We start from the raw sequence: 21400 nt of genomic DNA on the forward strand, positions 1-21400 counted from the left end.
ACAAAAACGTAGTGTTGCATGCATTTCTGTGCGTTGAGCTACATCAATGCAAGTGAATGGGTGAGCTTTTTTAGCGCATAGAAGCACATGCGTTTTTTACCCCTAATTGAAAAAAAAATACTATTTCATATGAAAACATGAAGACAAAGCTTTATTGACAACTGCTACTGCTACAATAAGCAAAACATGCTTAAAAAAAAGTGCAGCAGCGCACTAAAAATGTGCCCTAAAGCACGAACAACAGCATGCATGCCTAGTACACATGCCTAATGCCTAGTACACACCATGCAATTTTCTGTTAGATTTTTCTGTTAAGGGGCCCATACACTCAGCTGATTTTCTGCCGATCGATTGAAATAGATCGATCGCAAATCGATTGACCAATCGATCGATTTGCGGCCGATTTCGATTGATTTCGATCAATTTCAATCGTTCTGACATATTGGAAAATGTAGGCTTATCTCTTGAGATGGCTTATCATTTTGCATTGGACCTAATGGAAATCTGATGGCAACAAAATGCCATCAGATCGATTTTCAATAGATTTCACACTGAAATCTATTGGAAATCTGTTCCTAGTAAAACATTTTCCTAAACACATCAGATAGATCAGAAAATCTACTGATGATCTATCTGCTGTTAATCTAACGTGTATGGCCACCTTTAGAGTTTTAAGTTAGATTTTCTGCATTAGATTATTTTCTGTAGAGACTGGTCATTATGTCTGGTGCATTGTTTTCTGGTTATCTCCTGCTGAGTAGAACAATGCCTAATTGCTAGGTAGTTGCTGGCAGGTAAAACTAACAGAAAATTGTATGGTGTGTACTAGGCACTAGATTTACCTGCCAGATAGATTTTTCTCCAACATGTTGAAGAAAATCTATCTGGTAGGTAAATCTTAAGCCCGGTACACACCATGCAATTTCCCATCAGATAAAGGAGTCAAATAAATAATTTCTGACAGGTCCGATCTGATTTCTGATCGTTTTTCTGATCCATTTACATAGAAGTGATCAGAAAAACGACCAGAAATCCGATCGGATCTGTTGGAAATTATCTATTGACCCATCTATCTGATGGGAAATTGCATGGTGTGTACCAGTGTACAAGATACAGAGGCGCCAAAAGAATAAAAGGTAATTAAATGAACTTTAAAAAGCCAACTGGTTAAACAGAGGAGGCAGCGGTGGTCTTACCCCCTCCAAACAGACACAGGCAAGGACTGCAATTCAGACAGTCAACAATTTATTTGGAACTCCAAAAAACAATTCGACGCGTTTCATGGTCCATACATCCCGCTTCCTCAGGCAAAATACAGTAGGAGTCACCGCATCTGTATTATATCAGCGAGAGGTGCCGAGCTCACTGATATAATACAGATGCTGTGACTCCTACTGTATTTTGCCTGAGGAAGCGGGATGTATGGCCCGTGAAACAAATTGCATTGTTTTTTGGAGTTCCGAATAAATTGTTGACTGTCTGAATCGCAGTCCTTGCCTGTGTCTCTTTGGAGGGGGTAAGACCACCGCTGCATCCTCTGTTTAACCAGTTGGTTTTTTTAAGTTCATTTAATTATCTTTTATTCTTTTGGCGCCTCTGTATCTTGTACACTATATTGAGTCCACCCTGGGTGGAGGGTTGTTACCCTATTTTCCTGTCTACAGAGAGCGACTTTTTATTCCTGAATGGGGTCAGGATTGTTCTCCCCACCTGTCTATACAGTGGTTGCCTATTGGTAACCCTGGTTTGTAAGTATCATTTTAACTTCTCATTTATTTGTTGTCCCCATTACACTATTGGGGCTCTTGGTGTCCCTCGGCTTTATGGTGTGTACCAGGCATAACAGAAAATCTAACAGAAAATTGTATGGTGTGTAGACTTTTGAAGTGGCCGAGCCTAGATGCAGACCTTGAAAAGGTTCTGCTAGCCAAAACAAAGCTCATGATCTTAAAATGTAAAGAAATATAAAGTTTAGCATATGAAAAGAACATTCAGCTTTAAAGTGTAACTCTTACATAGTTACATAGTTATTTTGGTTGAAAAAAGACATACGTCCATCGAGTTCAACCAGTATAAAGTACAACACCAGCCTGCTCCCTCACATATCCCTGTTGATCCAGAGGAAGGCGAAAAAACCCTTACAAGGCATGGTCCAATTAGCCCCTAAAGGGAAAAATTCCTTCCCGACTCCAGATGGCAATCAGATAAAATCCCTGGATCAACATCATTAGGCATTACCTAGTAATTGTAGCCATGGATGTCTTTCAACGCAAGGAAAGCATCTAAGCCCCCTTTAAATGCAGGTATAGAGTTTGCCATAACGACTTCCTGTGGCAATGCATTCCACATCTTAATCACTCTTACTGTAAAGAACCCTTTCCTAAATAAATGGCTAAAACATTTTTCCTCCATGCGCAGATCATGTCCTCTAGTCCTTTGAGAAGGCCTAGGGACAAAAAGCTCATCCGCCAAGGTATTATATTGCCCTCTGATGTATTTATACATGTTAATTAGATCCCCTCTAAGGCGTCTTTTCTCTAGCCTAAATAAACCCAGTTTATCTAACCTTTCTCGATAAGTGAGACCTTCCATCCCACGCATCAATTTTGTTGCTCGTCTCTGCACCTGCTCTAAAACTGCAATATCTTTTTTGTAATGTGGTGCCCAGAACTGAATTCCATATTCCAGATGTGGCCTTACTAGAGAGTTAAACAGGGGCAATATTATGCTAGCATCTCGAGTTTTTATTTCCCTTTTAATGCATCCCAAAATTTTGTTAGCTTTAGCTGCAGCTGCTTGGCATTGAGTACGATTATTTAACTTGTTGTCAATGAGTACTCCTAAGTCCTTCTCCAAGTTTGATGTCCCCAACTATATCCCATTTATTTTGTATGGTGCTAGACCATTAGTACGTCCAAAATGCATGACCTTACATTTGTCAACATTGAATTTCATCTGCCATGTATGTGCCCATATAGCCATCCTATCCAGATCCTGTTGCAATATGACACTATCTTCCTGAGAGTTAATGATTCTGCACAATTTTGTATCATCTGCAAAAATAGCAACATTGCTCACTACTGCATCTACTAGGTCATTAATAAATAAATTGAAGAGCACTGGACCCAGAACAGACCCCTGTGGGACCCCACTGCTAACAGTCTCCCATTTTGAGTATGATCCATTGACCACAACTCTTTGTTTTCTGTCCATTAGCCAGTTCCCTATCCATGAACACAGACTCTTCCCCAGTCCTTGCATCCTCAACTTTTGCACCAGACTTTTGTGGGGAACAGTGTCAAAGGCCTTTGCAAAGTCCAAGTATATCACATCTACAGCATTCCCAATATCCATATTAGCATTCACTACCTCATAAAAGCTGAGCATGTTAGTCAAACAGGACCTGTCTTTAGTAAACCCATGTTGATGCTGAGAAATAAGATTATTTTCTACTATGAAGTCATGTATAGTATCTCTTAGTAACCCCTCATATAGTTTGCATACAACTGATGTTAAACTTACAGGTCTATAATTTCCTGGATCAGATTTTTTGCCCTTCTTAAATAATGGGAAAACGTGGGCTGTACGCCAATCCACTGGGACTCTGCCAGTTGCAAGAGAGTCACAAAAGATAAGATAAAGGGGTTTATCTATAACTGAACTTAATTCCCTTAGGACCCGAGGATGCATGCCATCCGGGCCAGGTGCCTTGTCTATTTTTAATTTATTTAGTCTTGCCTTCACTTCTTCCTGCGTTAAGTATTTAATATTACAGTTAGAAGATTGAGACTCTTCCGCCTCTGTAGTTTGCAACAGTGCTGTTTCTTTTGTGAAGACAGAAGCAAAGAAAGCATTTAATAACTCTGCCTTACCTTGGTCATCCACCATTGAGTTCCCATCCTCATCCTTTAGGAGTCCTATACAGTCAACCTTTCTTTTTTTAGAGTTAATGTACTTGTAAAACTTTTTTGGGTTAGATTTGATATCCTTAGCGATTTGTTTTTCAGCTTCAATCTTTGCCTGCCTAATTTCTTTTTTACAATTTTTATTGCACTCCTTATAATTGCTTAGTGCAGCCTCTGTCCCCTCCTGTTTTAAGACCTTATAGGCATTCTTTTTCCTCTTCATTTTATCTTTAACCTTTCTATTCATCCATAGAGGCCTTTTTTATTCCTAGACATTTTGTTTCCATATGGGATATACATACTACAGTATTGATTGAGTATACGTTTAAAAGCTTGCCATTTCCCTTCAGTGTCTTCCCCTTGTAGTACATTATCCCAGTTCACCAAACTTAGTGCCTGCCTAATTTGAGTGAACTTTGCTTTTCTAAAGTTCATAGTTTTAGTGGTCCCGCTGCCCCGTGGCCTATCAGTCACCAGCTCAAACGTTATCATGTTGTGATCACTATTTCCCAAATGTTCTTGAACCTGCACATTTGATGCATTATCTGGTCTATTAGAAATGATCAGATCCAGTAACGCATTCCCCCTAGTTGGTTCAGTTACCATTTGAGTCAAGTAATTGTCCTGTAGTGCTGCCAGAAATCTGCTGCTTTTACCAGAATGGGTAGCCTCAATACTCCAGTCAATGTCTGGAAAGTTGAAGTCGCCCATAATTATGACCTCATTTTTACCTGTTTTGATCTGTATGGAAATTAACTACTGTATTTATTTTTTCAGTGCCAGTCACTTGTGTCACCAGCTGAGAAGTGGCACATGGGCTGTGAACAGTCAGTTGGAATTCTTATATTCCTCTAGTAGGAAATGCTTCCTGCCCATATACAGTAAATGCTCACTGCCCATATAAATGAAACATTTGATGCAGAAAACCAAATGATGTATAGCATAGAATACAAGAAAATTAAAAATTAGGCTTTCCCAATTTTTTCACCCCTGTATCAAGTTTGCCTGCTGTCCATAAATACCGTATATGTACAGTCTAGGAAAACTTACTTAAGCTCCACCCGTAATGTTCACAATAAAAAGGGCTATCCATAAAGTGGGACAGCAGCAGTACTTCAGGACACGTGAGCTATTTCTTATGCTCCAACACATGCTATGCTCTATACTGGGGAAGGAGAGCAGGAAAGGCCAGGGATAATGATTGTTAGACGATTGCATCGACAGCCACGACAAGCGCATCATAGCTCTGGTGCGACAAAATCAGAGAGGCATACTTTCCATTGATCATATGCTTCACTTCCAGGGTTACTGAGCATGATGCACTGCAACTCTTGTACTGCCACGGCCGGACCTGCCACAATGTGATCAATGTTCTAGCCCCATAGGGCTATCACTACTTCTGCGACGGGATACGGCGGTTTTAGGTGATGCGATGTAGCGCTTTGAATGTAAAAGGGGCCTTACAGGGGCACTATAAATGATGGGTACTCCTGAATGAAATATAAATGGACAGGACATAGTAATAAGGGACAATATGATTTGAGGATTATATATCAGATAATATAAATTGAGGAAAACAATAATATCAGTCTCATAATCCAATAGCCTGAACTCCTAATTATTTACTGTAAGATTCTGGCAATAAGTCACCATGTGTATTTTCAATCACAGCTTCATATCATTGTATGTTTCTTGGATTTTCTCAATCTGACATTAGGTCATAACCTTTTTTTGTGCATTTACAGTTTGTTAAATAAAACCTGTCAGAATTGTGGTTTCATTAAACTCTGTACTCTCATGCTTAAATTGCTGTGATAGTGGAGATTTAGCTGTCATGTAGAGGTGTTTGACTTTTTACTCTTTGTAATTGCAAAGTGTTCTAGTAAGTCCTGGATATCTTATTACCAGCAACTGTGCTGCATCTGCAGTGTAGATCCTTATGGTGCTATGGGAAGGTATAAAGGACTGTTGACAGTGGTGTATTTAGAGGGGTGCAGGCATGGCTCATGCCATGGACGTCACAGCACCATGAGCACAATGCCTGCTTCCATGCTGTACCAGCAGGTCTGTACTACATGCCTCCCAGTCGCTCAAGCCTCAGATCAGCGGCGACCAAAGAGAGGAAGGGCACACTGTGACCACAGACTCTGGAACATGAAGAATCCTTAGAGCTTGATTCAAATGCACAGATCTTACAATTCAAAACAGACACAGGCTGTATGAATCTCACTTGCATACCTGGAAATGTCACATCGAAATGCACGTGTATAACAAATGAAAATCAAAACTATACATTTTAAAATTTTCACCTGAAATTTTCTTTTCTTTTTTGAACAAACAAACAAACATATCTCATCGTTTGGCTGACATTTTTGGAGGATGAAGCTATTTGTTGCCTGTTGGCGGATTTCTTTGTATGCAGAGATTTACGTCTATTTATCCTTCCAGCATTCAGAGTATTGATTAGCCAGGCTGAGCACTACGTTCTCCTGCATAAGATAGATTGCAAGCTTCTGGATATGATGTCCCTATCCCCAGAGCCCCTGTATTACCTTCACCTTCCATAGGGTAGATTGCAAGCTCCTAGATACATCAGTAATGTCCCTATACGGACTCTCTGCACCAACCTCTTAACTCTACCTCCACAGGATAGATTGCAATCTCACCTGCACAGCCTCTTTATCACCTGCACACTTCCACCTGCATAGAATAGATTGCAAGATTCGGGATACAGAGATCTGGTACCATGCACTCAGGCAGGGCCGGAGCTACCATAGGAAAAAATGGGAAATTGCCCCAGGGCCTGTAGGGGCCCCCAAGATGTCCCTCCTTCATCTTAATTGTTGCTCCCCAGAGACTCTGCAGAGTCTTTGCCAGAGTAGTGTCTCATCTGTGCTGGCGGGCAGGTGAGACACTACACTGACATAGACACTGCAGTGGTCCTAGGGAGCACAGTAAAGTTGGGAGGTGATTGGGGGAGAGTCAGCAGCCAGCTCAGGGGCCCAGGAGGGAAATTTGGCTGCAACAAAGGGCCCCTAATGACGCTTTGTGGCTGGGGGGGCCGCTGTTGGGGGAGGAGCCAAGCTAATTTTGCCCTAGGGCCCAATTGTTACTTGAACTGGCCCTGCACTCCAGCACTCTGTTGCAGTATGGTGATGGTTCCTTCCTGGTGGATGATCAGGGAAGCAGAGTCCCAGATCCAGGTGTTGGGGGACAGCGCCCTGGCTCAGTGCCCGGGCACACTGGTAGCACATGGCCCGCTGCCTCTTGGTCCTATGGTACCCATGTTAAATTCACTGATCAATTTTACCACCTCCCATGTAGTACGAGGGTCAACAGATTTTGAATACTGTGATTGTGTGTGTTATTAGTGGTCATTCTACATGGATGTGACAAAAGTGTCACATCATTGACCAGTCAAAATTGGATGTATGTATGCACTCCAAGTCAACAACATTTTTTTTAAGGAACAATTATCATAAGGCTTAGCAGCAGGATGTGTATGTAGATATGCTAAATTGCATAATCATTAGTACTAATAAAAACAATAAAAGCATTTGGACAGGTGAAGTCACACAGAGGTTCACTCTGCTATCCTTTTTAGAGCTGGGATCTGATAGTCATTAACAGTAAGAAGAGACTGCAAGGTTATTTTATTCATTTACTTGCATACATCAAGTTGCAGTAGTAACACTACAAAATGATTGTAAACAAACAGCAGCATTGGGTAGGGCTCTTTGGAGGTGTGTTGATGAAATAACATGTACAGAAAGTGCACAGATTGCAGTTTGCTCCTTGAGCTATGACACTGGGGAGTAAAATGTCCCTCTCTCTCTTCATCTTCTGACGTGGCCGTTTCACTGCTTCATCCTCAGCCAGGCTTTATGTAGCCAGTGACAAATACATGCATTTGTATTCCGAGCACATCTAGTGAATCGGGCCATTCTTATCTCTTTCATTTTGTCTGCAATTGCAATAATGCCCATAATGTGCTATTCTGCCTGGGCTATACCTTCAATAAAAAATAATGTACGTATGTCTTCTCTGCAGTGGCTTCCACTTGTCTTTCATAATGGCAAAAGATCAAAATAGCGAGTGCAATAAAATGCTTTAGAAATCAAAGCGCTTTGATTCTTCTTTATGTTTACTGTGATTGCCACCTCTATTGTTAGACAGGGAGAGAGAAAGCTGTGTTATGGAACAATATTACACCTATGAAGTCTTTATGTCACATTCACTGACTTTAACACACACACACACACACACACACACACACACACACACGCACGCACGCACGCACACACACACATACACATACACACACACCCACACACACGAAAGATCACAGCCAGCATGCAGAACACAGTCTGAGATTTAGATCTAGAGATGACAGTTCAGCGTATTTATAGTTACGCCGCCATTGAGTTGGATGCAGGGTGAGCTGAATGACAGCTCTCCCGGCTGCCGCTCAAATTCCCAGCAGGATTAAATACTATTCCCCCTCCGAGTCATAGCAATTTGGAGGAAGTAACTCTCAGGGTCTGGCTATTGTTGGAACCCCAAATTACCCTTACACATCCCGCACACTATAGCATTACTGCTATAGTGGCACCCAGCTTTGGGGCTGAGTGCTGTTGAGTCCCTTTTAAGATCCTTATCATACCAAAGCCTCAGCTTGCAAAGAGCCTAGGGTAACCAGCTGCTTCCAAACTCAAGTGCTTGGACAGTGCAACATAGGCTAAATAGCAGGCTTAGGATCCACACTGCACACATGGGATAAAACTCAGTACTCAGTGCCTCTACACACATTCCTCACCCTACTGACACAGTGGCTGGATAGTGTACTGGCTAAGGGCTCTGCCTCTGACACAGGAAACCAAAGTTAGAATCTCAGCTCTTCCTTTTCAGTTAGCCAGCACCTATGTAGTAAGGGGGCCTTCGGCAAGACTACCTAAATCTGCTACTGCCTATAGAGGGCGCCCCAGTGGTTGCAGCTCTGGCACTTTGAGAAAAGTGCAATATAAATGTTCTATGTCTTGACACTGCACCTGTGCCTTATATTGTCCAGACTACCTGTCTGACAGGAACAACAGTGAGTTATGTGCCAGAATGGAAAGGCCCACCCATTCCTCTTTCAATCTCCAGAGTGTGGACCCTGAGAAAGGTGAAGAAAAAACAGCAACAAGTAGGCAGATTTTGTACAGGAGAGCTTTCTCCTGTTTCCTTGTTGTATCACAATCAATATGGCAAAGTTTGACAAATTTCCTAACCGTCCCTTCCCATGATAGCATTATCAAGGTAGTAGTGGTTTGATTAGTAGAGTTAAGGTTGGTGTTGGGCATAGATTTCTTGGGTGAAGGGGAAAGGGTGTGATTTAAAATCTAAGGATAGGACAGAAGTGAAAGTTAAGTATAGTCTTGGTTTTAGGGTCGGCTAAAAGAACCCTAAGTTTCCTGATGTCTAAGATACATTTCAATGCCAATGAAGGCATGTGCTGCCTTGTGCTGGGGTAATATAAACGTAATCATTACATCATCGGTCACATTAGGTGTTAAGCCAATACATGAAGAAAACCTCCAATATCAGGTTCCTTTTTCCTGGTAAAGCCAATAAAAATGGGGGGTGGGGCGGTGAGCTGTCACCCTACATGAAAAAAAAAAAACATGGAGACAAAGGGAGCCCCAATGGTACAGTACTCACACTCAATAGATTAAATAAGAAATAGTATACAGAGGGTACTCATAAAGGGAGTTTGCAATGGAGCAACCAACCACTGCAGGCAGGTGGAGAGCAATAAACCCAACTCCACACGGGGGTCCCGGTCAGCCGGAAATGGTTGCACCTTTCAAGGAAAACGGGTCCTAGGGACCCATAGATGGGGCCCAAGGGTTCCCCTACCCTGAGACAGGGGGGTGTTAAATGCACAAACAGGATGAAAAGGCATCCAAATGATAATAAAATAAATTAAAAACTTTAAAATAAATAAGGTTTGAGGTGGCTTTTTTCATTGAAGAAAAAATCATAAATAAATGAATACTCTTTAATAGCGCTGGCAACGTGTTTCACGGGTCTCTGCCCACTTCCTCAGGCCAAATCAAACACCACGCTATGTTCAGAGCCAGGAATAGTGCTCCTTTCCTTTTTACTTTGGAGCCACTCTATGGGTAAAAAAATCTTTAATGGCCATCCTTTGTTAATGCATCTTTGGTACTGAACAGCCTTGTGCCTGAGTTGGTAGTATGAAAGGGCGTGACACTTTTTAGGAGAGGGGTGACATTTTTTTTGTAATCCACATATAGCCGTGTATTAACATGGCAAAAAGTGGCCCCTTGCTAGAATGATTATTAGTGCACTTGCATGCTAAGCCAGACCAGCACTTACTGTTAAATGAATAGCTTGCTTTACCTGATCTATGTGTAGAAAGACTGTACTGATAACAGAAGAGTGTAGGTTGAAATAAGTGTACATTTTTAACACTAAATGAAACAAAGGTTCTTTATCCTGGGCTCCTTCTTCTAGATATATGCTTAGATTATCTTTAGCTTTGGACTGAACATTTCCTTAACCCACTAATTGAAGAAAAAAGAAATGTTGCCAATCAAAGTTACCTTCTTCTAAACAATTTAGATAGAACAAGGTAAATGAAGTGGTAAGTGGCTTTGGTTGACTAGGTTTCTTTCCCTTCTTGCATTAAAGAAAATATGCATTTTAGGATAGCAATCTACTCAGCACTAATAAATCATTGTGGGCCTATAGTCAGAATTATAATTAATTGCTAAACTAATGACAGCTGACTACTGGTTGATTATGGTAGCTTACATCATACTTTTGGTTTTACGCCTCTTTCTTAATGTCATTGTAGAACAGTCCAGGCACTACTGATTTTTATTTTTAAAATTGCTATTCTCCTTTATTATCTCCATGTGTTCCTGTGTTGTGAGGGTTAGATGATCATCTCTGTGTTGTCACACAATCTACTGACCCTTAAAATGTGAAAAATTGTTTTGTGGATCTTCATCTCTTACAGGCAAAGCACTTGTCACATAAAATAAAAACAGCGCTGTGCAAACTATTTCTTGTCTTTCTATGAGACATTCACCTTCATTGCAGAATGACTAATGATACCTTATGGCTGTTTTCCAGTGAACAGCACTTCAAAAATCAAAGCATGTGAAGACCGCAGAGTGGCCATAATGGCAAAAAATCAGTTTGCATGTTGAATATTGCATTCTTCTGCTCAATGAACTTTAAGGCACCTTCCGAAATCACCTTTAATTTTCTTCAAAAAATAAGCAGGATCATTCAGGGCAGATTATACACGCTGGCCTTAGGTATCTTGATGGGCATGAGTATATTGTCAAATACATTCCCTGCCTAATCTTCCATTGTGCTGAACTGTTTTATGAAAGCATTCCTGTGTTTTTTATGTGTATCTCTTCTAACATAGGCCAGCACAGTGATACTTGTCTATATATATTCACAGACCTCAAAGCTTTAACAAAAAGCCTAATACATGTATTACTGGTGTTTTTAGGTCCCCAGGTATGGTTCTCATCTGAATCCAAGTGTGAGGGACTCGTCTAACAAGCTTGGGCTGTCAAAAACTGATTTTCAGACACATCTTAGACCAGTGTTTCCCAACCGCTGTTCCGCGGCACACTAGTGTGCCGCGGGATGTTGCCTGGTGTGCCGTGCGGGGATCCCCAACCTGTGGTCCGCGGGACTGTCCTCTTCCTCCCCCCTCCCGCCCGTCCCCGCGGCCGCCGCTTTTATTACCTTAGCAGCGGCCGCTCTCCCCTCTCCAGCGCATGTATTTATTCAAGCAGCGTATCTCCCGGCTGCTCTGTGTGTGATGTGCAGGAAGCAGGGCTCGGTTACCATAGCAACGGCGATACATATCGCCGTTACAGGAAGCCGCTGCTCTGCTTCCTGCCGCATCACACAGAGCAGCCGGGAGATACGCTGCTTGAATAAATACACGCACTGGAGAGGGGGAGAGCGGCCGCTGCTAAGGTAATAACAGCGGCGGGGACGGGCGGGGGGCACCACCTACCCATACTGGCTATCCTGGGGCACTATACTAGCTATCCTGGGGCACTATACTGGGGCGCTATCCTGGGGCACTATACTGGGGCGCTATCCTGGGGCACTATACTGGCTATACTGGGGCACTATTCTGGCTATACTGGGGCACTATACTGGCTATACTGGGGCACTATATTGGGGCACTATACTGGGGCACTATACTGGCTATACTGGGGCACTATACTGGCTATACTGGGGCACTATACTGGGGCACTATACTGGCTATACTGGGGCACTATACTAACTATACTGAAGCAACTAAACTCCCTATACTGGGGCAACTATGCTAGCTGTGCAGCCGCACCCCAGCCCCCCCCCCCCCCATAGCCTACTGCGCACGGCACTGTCCACTAGGTCACGCAAACACCCGGCACAACCCCCTCTCCCCGCCGTTCCCCGGAGAAAAATTTGGTCAGAAAGGGTACCCCGGGCCGGAAAAGGTTGGGGACCACTGTCTTAGACAACCTGTTTCTTTCTAAATTTACCTTGTAGGTTGACCAACCCTGGAAGGATGAGAGGACCATCCAGGCCTTTTTTTATATATACTACTTTATTGTAATATATTATAATAAATTATTTTGCATTACAGATTGGTTATACTAGTGACCATTTGAACAGGTGGAAACAAGTATCTAGTGTGAGAGATCGCGGAAAAGCCACCACATGTGCTACTGAGCAGGCTGCTGGCTCCGCGTCCAGTGCGGCGGTTTGCACGCGGAAGCGTGTGTTTGGTAGCAGGGCAGAACGCGGAAAAGCCGCCGTATGCAACAACAGTAAGGCGGCTGGTTGCGCATCCAGCATGGAGGTTTGCACGCGGCAGCGTGTGTCTGGTGTGGCTGAGTCTGTTAGTGCACATAGACTTAGGAATACACGCGCGCGTGCTGAGAGGCAGAATTCTTATACTAAGCAGGAAGAGTCAGCTGACCACGCCGATCAGCTGACTTCTGAGCAGGATACTATTGGTTGAGCAATTAGGGGTGGTGCTGGAGAGCACTACTCCATATATAGTTCCTGCTGGTCACTTGCAAGTTGTCTGCCGTTGCGATCACTACGTGGAAGCACTCAGACCTAGTCAGATCCTCAGTGTGTTTGAACCAGGTGGACCTGGGAATACACACAGCCAGATTATTTGAATTGTATTCTGTTTATGCTTAAGCTAGTTCCAGGGTGTAGAGACCAAGGACCTCACACCCAGCTTAGGGAACTGTATTATCATCTGTGTTATACTTCAGACTAGTTCCAGGGTGTAGAGACCAAGCACCTCACACCCAGCTTAGGGAACTGTGTTATCATCTGTGTTATACTTCAGACTAGTTCCAGGGTGTAGAGACCAAGGACCTCACACCCAGCTTAGGGAACTGTGTTATCATCTGTGTTATACTTCAGACTAGTTCCAGGGTGCTGAGACTACGGACCTGGCACCCAGTCTAGGGAATACTGTATTATCATCTGTGTATTCTTCAGACTAGTTCCGGGGTGCTGAGACCAAGGACCTCGCACCCAGAATAGGCATTGTTTGATATATGTTATGACTTTTCTGACTTCTCCTCTGTCTTCTGATTCAGTATAGTGACATCCATCTTAGGTGTCACTCACTCCTAGGTCCTTCCCGTCTCCAGCCTGATTCCTCCCCCTGGAGAGCCTCAGACTGCTGGAAGGTTCCGATTCTCCCAGAGCTGTGTCTCTATATTGTATACCACCTGCTCAGCAGGTACATTACTCAAAGTATTACTGTTACACCAAACACTCACTTATCCTTAGGTGTCCAGAGGTTAGCAATATATCTGATTATCGGTGATACTGCAGATCATCAATAATCGGGTATTTATCTGCATTCTTGGTGATACTGCAGATCACCAATAATCAGATTCTCTCTGCGTGCTGACACCAATCGTTACATCTAGTCTATAAACTGTTGTTTTTTTATGTGTGATGTACCATCACACCATAGTGGTTGCTTCTACTGTATAACCTTGTAAGTGGTAGTACTTCACCACTATTTCTTGTCCTACTGGCTGTACTCAGTTTATTTGCCAGAAGTCTATGGCATTCAAGGCCCAATATATTTTTTTCTTTACCTAGGCCAACTTTGTTCTGACTCCCCTTCCATGTGTAGCAGGTGCCCTCCCACTCCAAGTGCAATCCGCTATTCCATGTGCAGCATCCATTATTTCATGTTCAGCTCCCTTAGCCTAAGCTCTCCTCTTCCATGTGTGGCACCCCATTGGCAGCTTCCACTCTCCATTTGTAGCACCCTCTTTTACCATATGTAGCCTCTTTCCCATGTCTAGGCTCCACCTTTTGCAGCAGCTGCCCAAGACCTGGGCCTCTGTGGCCTTCCAAGAAATCTGGCAATGATGACATTGGCACTCACTTAAGATATACTTAAAGGACAACTATCAAAGTATGAGTTTTTAGTAGAACCCCTTTAGGAAGGAGGAGGGACTATAGTACTAACACATAGTGGTAGTAAAAAACAAATAAACTCTCACCTTATTATAGCTTGTATACACAGTCTCAGAAAAGTGCAGTCAGTGTGGGTTTGCAGCCGACACCACCAATCAGAGGGTACGCCATTCTTGTATTCTTCATTGTGGCAGAGGTTTCTCCCTCCGTATCTACCCTGTTTCCTCAGTTTGTGCTGCTTTCCGCATGTGTAAGTCTCTCTCACTCACTCTGCACTGTAATGCTTGTGCAGAGCGGCATACTATTGGCTGACTGGCAGCAGATAAACAATCCACACTAGGCTGACATAAGACAGTCTTGTGATCTGTGGGCAGGCAGATTGCAGGCAGCCTGTGTGGATCAGATTTCTACATACTGCAGTCATAAGTTCATTGATTAAGCCCTGTGAGCACAGCAGTGCTTGTATTGCATTGCAATAAAAACAAATGTAAGATAAAGGATCTCATATCCATGAAAGTTTAGCAACATTCACATTAGCAACAAATGATAGAGACAAGGAGCTCGATTCACAAAGCGGTGATAACCCAGTTATCACGCCTAAAAGACTTTAGGTGTGATAACCATTGCACCAAGCTGGTGAAAAGCCCCTTATCACACCTAAACTCAGTTTAGGCGTGATTGTTTAGGCATGATAAGTTTAAGCCTGATAAGTTTAGGCCTAATAAGTTTAGATAAGTTTAGATCACGCGCAAATTCCTGCGGCAAAGCAGTGCCATTAAACTCCTATGCGACGTTTCGCGCACACCAGACTTTGCTAGCGCAAAACTTTTGATCAGCTGTGCACTGCGGTGCTAACCCAGTTGGTGCTATAGTTATCACGCCTAAACTTATCACGCCTAAACTTATCACGCCTAAACTGAATTTAGGCGTGATAAGGGGCTCTTCACCAGCGTGCTTAAGCTGGCCATACACATGCCCGATTTGCCGCCGATTCGACAGCAGATTCGATCACTGGGTTCGAATCTGCTGCCAATCGTTCACGCTAAACGCACCCGCAGATCCGATTTCCTCCCAAAAACGGATCGGTCTGTCGATCGCGCCGTGCGGGTTACTTCCGTCGATCGTCCGCGGGTAGGGAGCACGTCGCTAGCGGCGGCCGATCTGATACAGTTATACATTACCTGACGCTGGCTCCCGGGCATCTTCTCCGCGTCTTCTCCGCATCTTCTCCGCGCTGCACAGCTTTTGCTTCCATCCCAGCATACATTAACTTCCTGTGTCACTCCAGTGACCAGGAAGTTCAAATAGAGGGCGCTCTATTTGAACTTCCTGGTCACGGAGTGACACAGTGTACACTGGGATGCGGTGCGGGGTGCAGCGCAGAGAAGAGGACCCGGAGCCAGCTTCAGGTAATGTATGCAGGAGGGGGACAAGCGGCAGCGACGGCTCCACAGATTGTGATCGGTTTCAGGCTGAAATCGATTCACAATCTGTTTGCAGTAAAGGCAGCCATACGATCCCTCTCTGATCAGATTTGATCAGATAGGGATCTGTCAGCTGGTCGATCTAATGGCAAATCGACCAGTGTATGGCTAGCTTAACTGTTAGCACGGCTTTGTGAATCAAGCCCAAGGTCATGCCTAAGCACTGCATTAAACCCTTTCACTGTGCTAACTCTTACACAAAGAATAACACTAGGCTAATCCTGATTTCTAGCCTGTAATTAAAATGAACCCTTACCCAAGTTTTAACTTTACACTTACATGTAGGGATAAGCTCTAATTTTCATTAAATAATTTATTGAAATTTTCATTAAATCATTTAAGTCATTTCCGCATCAACATTAGCATTTCTTATGTTAATTGTGTCAATACATTTGGAGAAAATGTGTTTCTCCTGTCCATAGACTTCAATGAATTTAAAGAAAGTAGGTTTCTCGTACCCACAGACTTCAATGCATTTGGCAAAAATGTGTTTTCCAATATATTTTTGCTTATATCCTAATTTTTGCAAAAAGTCTGCACTTCAACTGCATCTGAGTTGTTTCATTTAAAGAGAACCCGAGGTGGGTTTTAAGAATATTATCTGCGAACAGAGGCTGGATCTGCCTATACAGCCCAGCCTCTGTTGCTATCCCAAACCCCCCTAAGGTCCCCCTGCACTCTGCAATCCCTCATAAATCACAGCCACGCTGCTGACAAACAGCTTGTCAGAGCTGGCTGTGTTTATCTCTATAGTGTCAGTCTGCTGCTCTCCCCGCCTCCTGCACAACTCCAGTCCCCGCCTGCATCCCTTCCCTCCCTGCTGATTGGAGGGAAGGGACGGGGGCAGGGACCGGAGCTATGCAGGAGGCGGGGGAGCAGCTGAGACTGACACTACAGATGTAAACACAGCCTCACAGCACTGCTGGGATTTATGAGGGATTGCAGAGTGGGGTTTGGGATAGCAACAGAGGATGGGCTGTATAGGCAGATCCAGCCTCTGTATGCAGATAACATTCTTTAAACACACCTCAGGTTCTCTTTAAAATTCACTGTGGTAATGTACACAACCAACATTAGAAAAAAGTTGTCTCTGTCCAAATATTTATGGCCCTAACTGTACATGAACCCAGGTATGTACACTTGGCCCTAACTCTTAGGGCCCCGTTTACACATTCAGGCTAAGCTTCCATTTGTGTGAAAATGGGCCGATTTCTCGGCCACGAATGCGGATGGAATTTGGCAGCCTATAGAAATAGAACTCTATGTAGAGCGTTGAAATTTGAGGCCGAGGAAAAATCGAAGGCCCTGCAGCATAATTGCTTGCGTCACCGTCCAAATCCCATAGCCATGCATAGCGCGGCTAGAGGGATTCAGCTGCGAGACACAAGCAACTGTGCCGGGATCATGTCTCGCAAGACGCATGCCATGCACAAGTGGAAATGGGGCCTTAAAGAGGAACTCCAGTGAAAATAATGTAGTAAAAAAAGTGCTTCATTTTTTACCATAATTATGTATAAATGATTTAGTCAGTGTTTGCTCATTGTAAAATCTTTCCTCTCCCTGATTTACATTCTGACATTTATTACATGGTGACATTTTTACTGTGGGCAGGTTATGTAGCTGCTCCTAGCTGTTTTGGCTGTTAGAGACAGCTGTAAACAGCTAATTCCTGTCTGTGAACATTGTTACATTGTGGCAGTTTGCCCAGAGTACCGCGGTACTCAGAGCTTCTTGTGGGAGGGGTTTCAGCACAAAATCAGTCATACAGCGCCCCCTGATGGTCTGTTTGGGAAAATCATTATATTTCTCATGTAAAAGGGGGTATCAGCTACTGATTGGGATAAAGTTCAATTCTAGGTTGGAGTTTCTCTTTAATTCAGTTGCTCTCAGTCATAACTGAAAGGACAACTGATTTTCAAAGTAATGCCCATGTTTCCCAATGCCTCAGGTCACACTATACCATTTAACTGAAAGATTTTTCATAATGCATTGCTATGGAGAAGAAAAAAAAAGTTTACCAACTGATTAAGTGTAAATAAGGCCACACATAGGTCCAGTGATTTCGATGTGCAGGGGGGTTATTGCAAAGGCTACAGCAGCCGGGCGACCCTCGATCAGGCTAGGACTAGTGGCAGAAGAACAAATACCAACACGCCAGCCTTGTATTGATTTTTAAAGGGGAAGTTTTAATGTAGGCTTTCGTGTACCCAGGTTGTTGTTTGCAACGCACAATAAAGTATATTTTGATAACTAATTGAAGATGCGGGTGATAATATTGATATTGATGTAAATGGGGCCTACTCTAAGGTATAAATATCAATGGAGAAAAACAAACCAATAGCTAATCTGTAGCAGCAAACCGGATACCTTATTGAACTTGCAGTGGTAATTAAAAGGAATGGTTTGCTGTACTGAGATCACAGTGCCGAAATGTTTAGGTTAGTATTAATGATTATAGTATCTTTTACATATTGACATGACTCCCTCAATTCACGTGTTTGTTCATTTTAAATGGGATATATATTTGAAAACCTTAAATCTATAGATGTTTGTATCATAATGCATAGACAGGAAGACTGGTGCGCTTTACCACTCTGGCTTATTTAGATAACAACAAAATGCTACTTTCTCAAATTTTCCGTACAAAAAGGATAACTAATATGAAAAAGGTTATGATGTTTCTATTAACAACTTTGAAATCACAATGCTTTTATTTAAACTCTGAAACAATGACTTCAAAACAATGTTAAGTGCTATGCAGTATGCACGTAGGTGTTTGTTCCCTTTTCACAAATGTAGCAAAGTGTGTAGAGCCTGAACCTACCTTGATCAGACAGACAGTGACTAATGCTCCTCTGTGCTGCCATGGCTACCCTCCCTGCTTCATCGTTCAGACCAGGGGCGTAGGAATAGACCCTGCAGCCCCTGCAGTTGCAGGGGGGCCCCTAGCAAGTCAGGGGCCCGGAGGAGGAAAGGCTGTCACCACCGGCGTACCTACCGGGGATGCGACTCTCTCAGCCGCAGGGGGGCCCGGCCGCCCGGGGCTGCTCTGGGGCTCGCTCACTGTGCGTGGGGGGAGCGCTGCTCTGGACCCCCCAGCAAGGTGCTCAACTGGCCGCAGCGTCTAATAGACGCTGCGCCAGTTCATTCCCCGCAGCCCCGCTCCACCAGCAGCCTGCATAGTCTCCGGCAGGCAGAGCAGGGCTACGGCAAGATGGCCGCCGAAGAAGCCCTACACTGGAGACTATTTGTGTCTCTAGTACAGGGCTTCGGCAGCCATCTTGCCGTAGCCCTGCACTCTGCCTGTCAGCGCGGGAGATGTGCTGCAGGAGGACTCGGGGAGCTGCGAGCCAGATGCCGGGAGAGGAGAAGACTTCTGTCAGGTAAGTGAATTGTTTTTTTTTCCACAGGTGCATTTTTTTTTCTAGTGTCTGCTGCCTACATTGTGATTTTTCTGGTCACTGCTGCCCACATTGTGATTTTCAGGTGTCTGCTGCCCACATTATGATTTTCTGGTCACTGCTGCCCACATTGTGATTTTCAGGTGTCTGCTGCCCACATTATGATTTTTGGTCACTGCTGCCCACATTGTGATTTTCAGGTGTCTGCTGCCCACATTGCGATTTTCTGGTGTCTGCTGCCCACATTACGATTTTCAGGTGTCTGCTGCCCACATTATGATTTTCTGGTGTCTGCTGCCCACATTACGATTTTCTGGTGTCTGCTGCCCACATTGCGATTTTCAGGTGTCTGCTGCCCACATTGCGATTTTCTGGTGTCTGCTGCCCACATTACGATTTTCTGGTCACTGGTGCCCACATTGCGATTTTCTGGTCACTGCTGCCCACATTGCGATTTTCTGGTGTCTGCTGCCCACATTGCGATTTTCTGGTGTCTGCTGCCCACATTACGATTTTCTGGTCACTGCTGCCCACATTGCGATTTTCTGGTCACTGCTGCCCACATTGCGATTTTCTGGTGTCTGCTGCCCACATTACGATTTTCTGGTGTCTGCTGCCCACATTACGATTTTCAGGTGTCTGCTGCCCACATTACGATTTTCAGGTGTCTGCTGCCCACATTACGATTTTCAGGTGTCTGCTGCCCACATTACGATTTTCAGGTGTCTGCTGCCCACATTAGGATTTTCTGGTGTCTGCTGCCCACATTGCGATTTTCTGGTGTCTGCTGCCCACATTGCGATTTTCTGGTGTCTGCTGCCCACATTACGATTTTCTGGTCACTGCTGCCCACATTGTGATTTTCAGGTGTCTGCTGCCCACATTACGATTTTCTGGTCACTGCTGCCCACATTGCGATTTTCTGGTCACTGCTGCCCACATTGCGATTTTCAGGTGTCTGCTGCCCTCATTACGATTTTCAGGTGTCTGCTGCCCACATTACGATTTTCAGGTGTCTGCTGCCCACATTACGATTTTCAGGTGTCTGCTGCCCACATTGCGATTTTCAGGTGTTTGCTGCCCACATTGCGATTTTCTGGTGTCTGCTGCCCACATTACGATTTTCTGGTGTATGCTGCCCACATTACGATTTTCTGGTGACTGCTGCCCACATTGCGATTTTCTGGTGACTGCTGCCCACATTGCGATATTTCTGGTGACTGCTGCCCACATAAGGATTTTCTGGTGACTGCTGCCCACATTAGGATTTTCTGGTGTCTGCTGCCCACATTACGACATTCTGGTGACTGACTGCTGCCCACATTAGGATTTTCTGGTGACTGCTGCCCACATTACGATATTCTGGTGACTGCTGCCCACATTAGGATTTTCTGGTGACTGATGCCCACATTGCAATTTTCTGGTGACTGCCGCCCACATGGCGATTTTCTGGTGACTGCTGCCCACATTGCGATTTTCTGGTGAACTCTGCCCACATTACGATTTTCTGGCCCACATTACGATTTTCTGGTGAACACTGCCCACGTTACGATTGTCTGGTGAATGCTGTCCACGTTACGATTTTCTGGTGAACGCTGCCCACATTACGATTTTCTGGCCCACATTACGATTTTCTGGTGAACACTGCCCAAGTTACGATTGTCTGGTGAATGCTGTCCATGTTACAATTTTCTGGTGAACTCTGCCCACATTACGATTTTCTGGCCCACATTACGATATTCTGGTGAACGCTGCCCACATTACGATTGTCTGGTGAATGCTGCCCACGTTACAATTTTCTGGTGACTGCTGCTCACGTTACTATTTTCTGGTGACTGGTGCCCACATTACGATTTTCTGGTGAACTCTGCCCACATTATGATTTTCTAAAGGCTCACATTACGATTTTCTGGTGAACTCTGACCACATTACGATTTTCTGGCCCACATTACGATTGTCTGGTAAAATGCTGCCCACTTTACAATTAATTTACAGTGAAACGCTGCCCCATTACGATTATTTGGCACCTATGGGGGGGGGGCCCCATCCAAATATTCGCAGGGGGGCCCAGTGATTTCTAGTTACGCCCCTGGTTCAGACAGTCCTGTTCTGCCTTTTG

The 21400-nt window shown here is 44.1% G+C and overlaps 1 protein-coding gene across 1 annotated transcript in view; it reads left to right on the forward strand.

The window, feature by feature from the left end:
• Positions 1-21400, forward strand: part of ENTREP2 (endosomal transmembrane epsin interactor 2) — a 978998-nt gene that overhangs the window by 337198 nt on the left and 620400 nt on the right. The gene's annotated exons all lie outside the window — the stretch shown is intronic.

This window comes from Hyperolius riggenbachi, chromosome 3 (genome assembly GCF_040937935.1).
Source record: "Hyperolius riggenbachi isolate aHypRig1 chromosome 3, aHypRig1.pri, whole genome shotgun sequence".
Classification (NCBI taxonomy): domain Eukaryota; kingdom Metazoa; phylum Chordata; class Amphibia; order Anura; family Hyperoliidae; genus Hyperolius; species Hyperolius riggenbachi.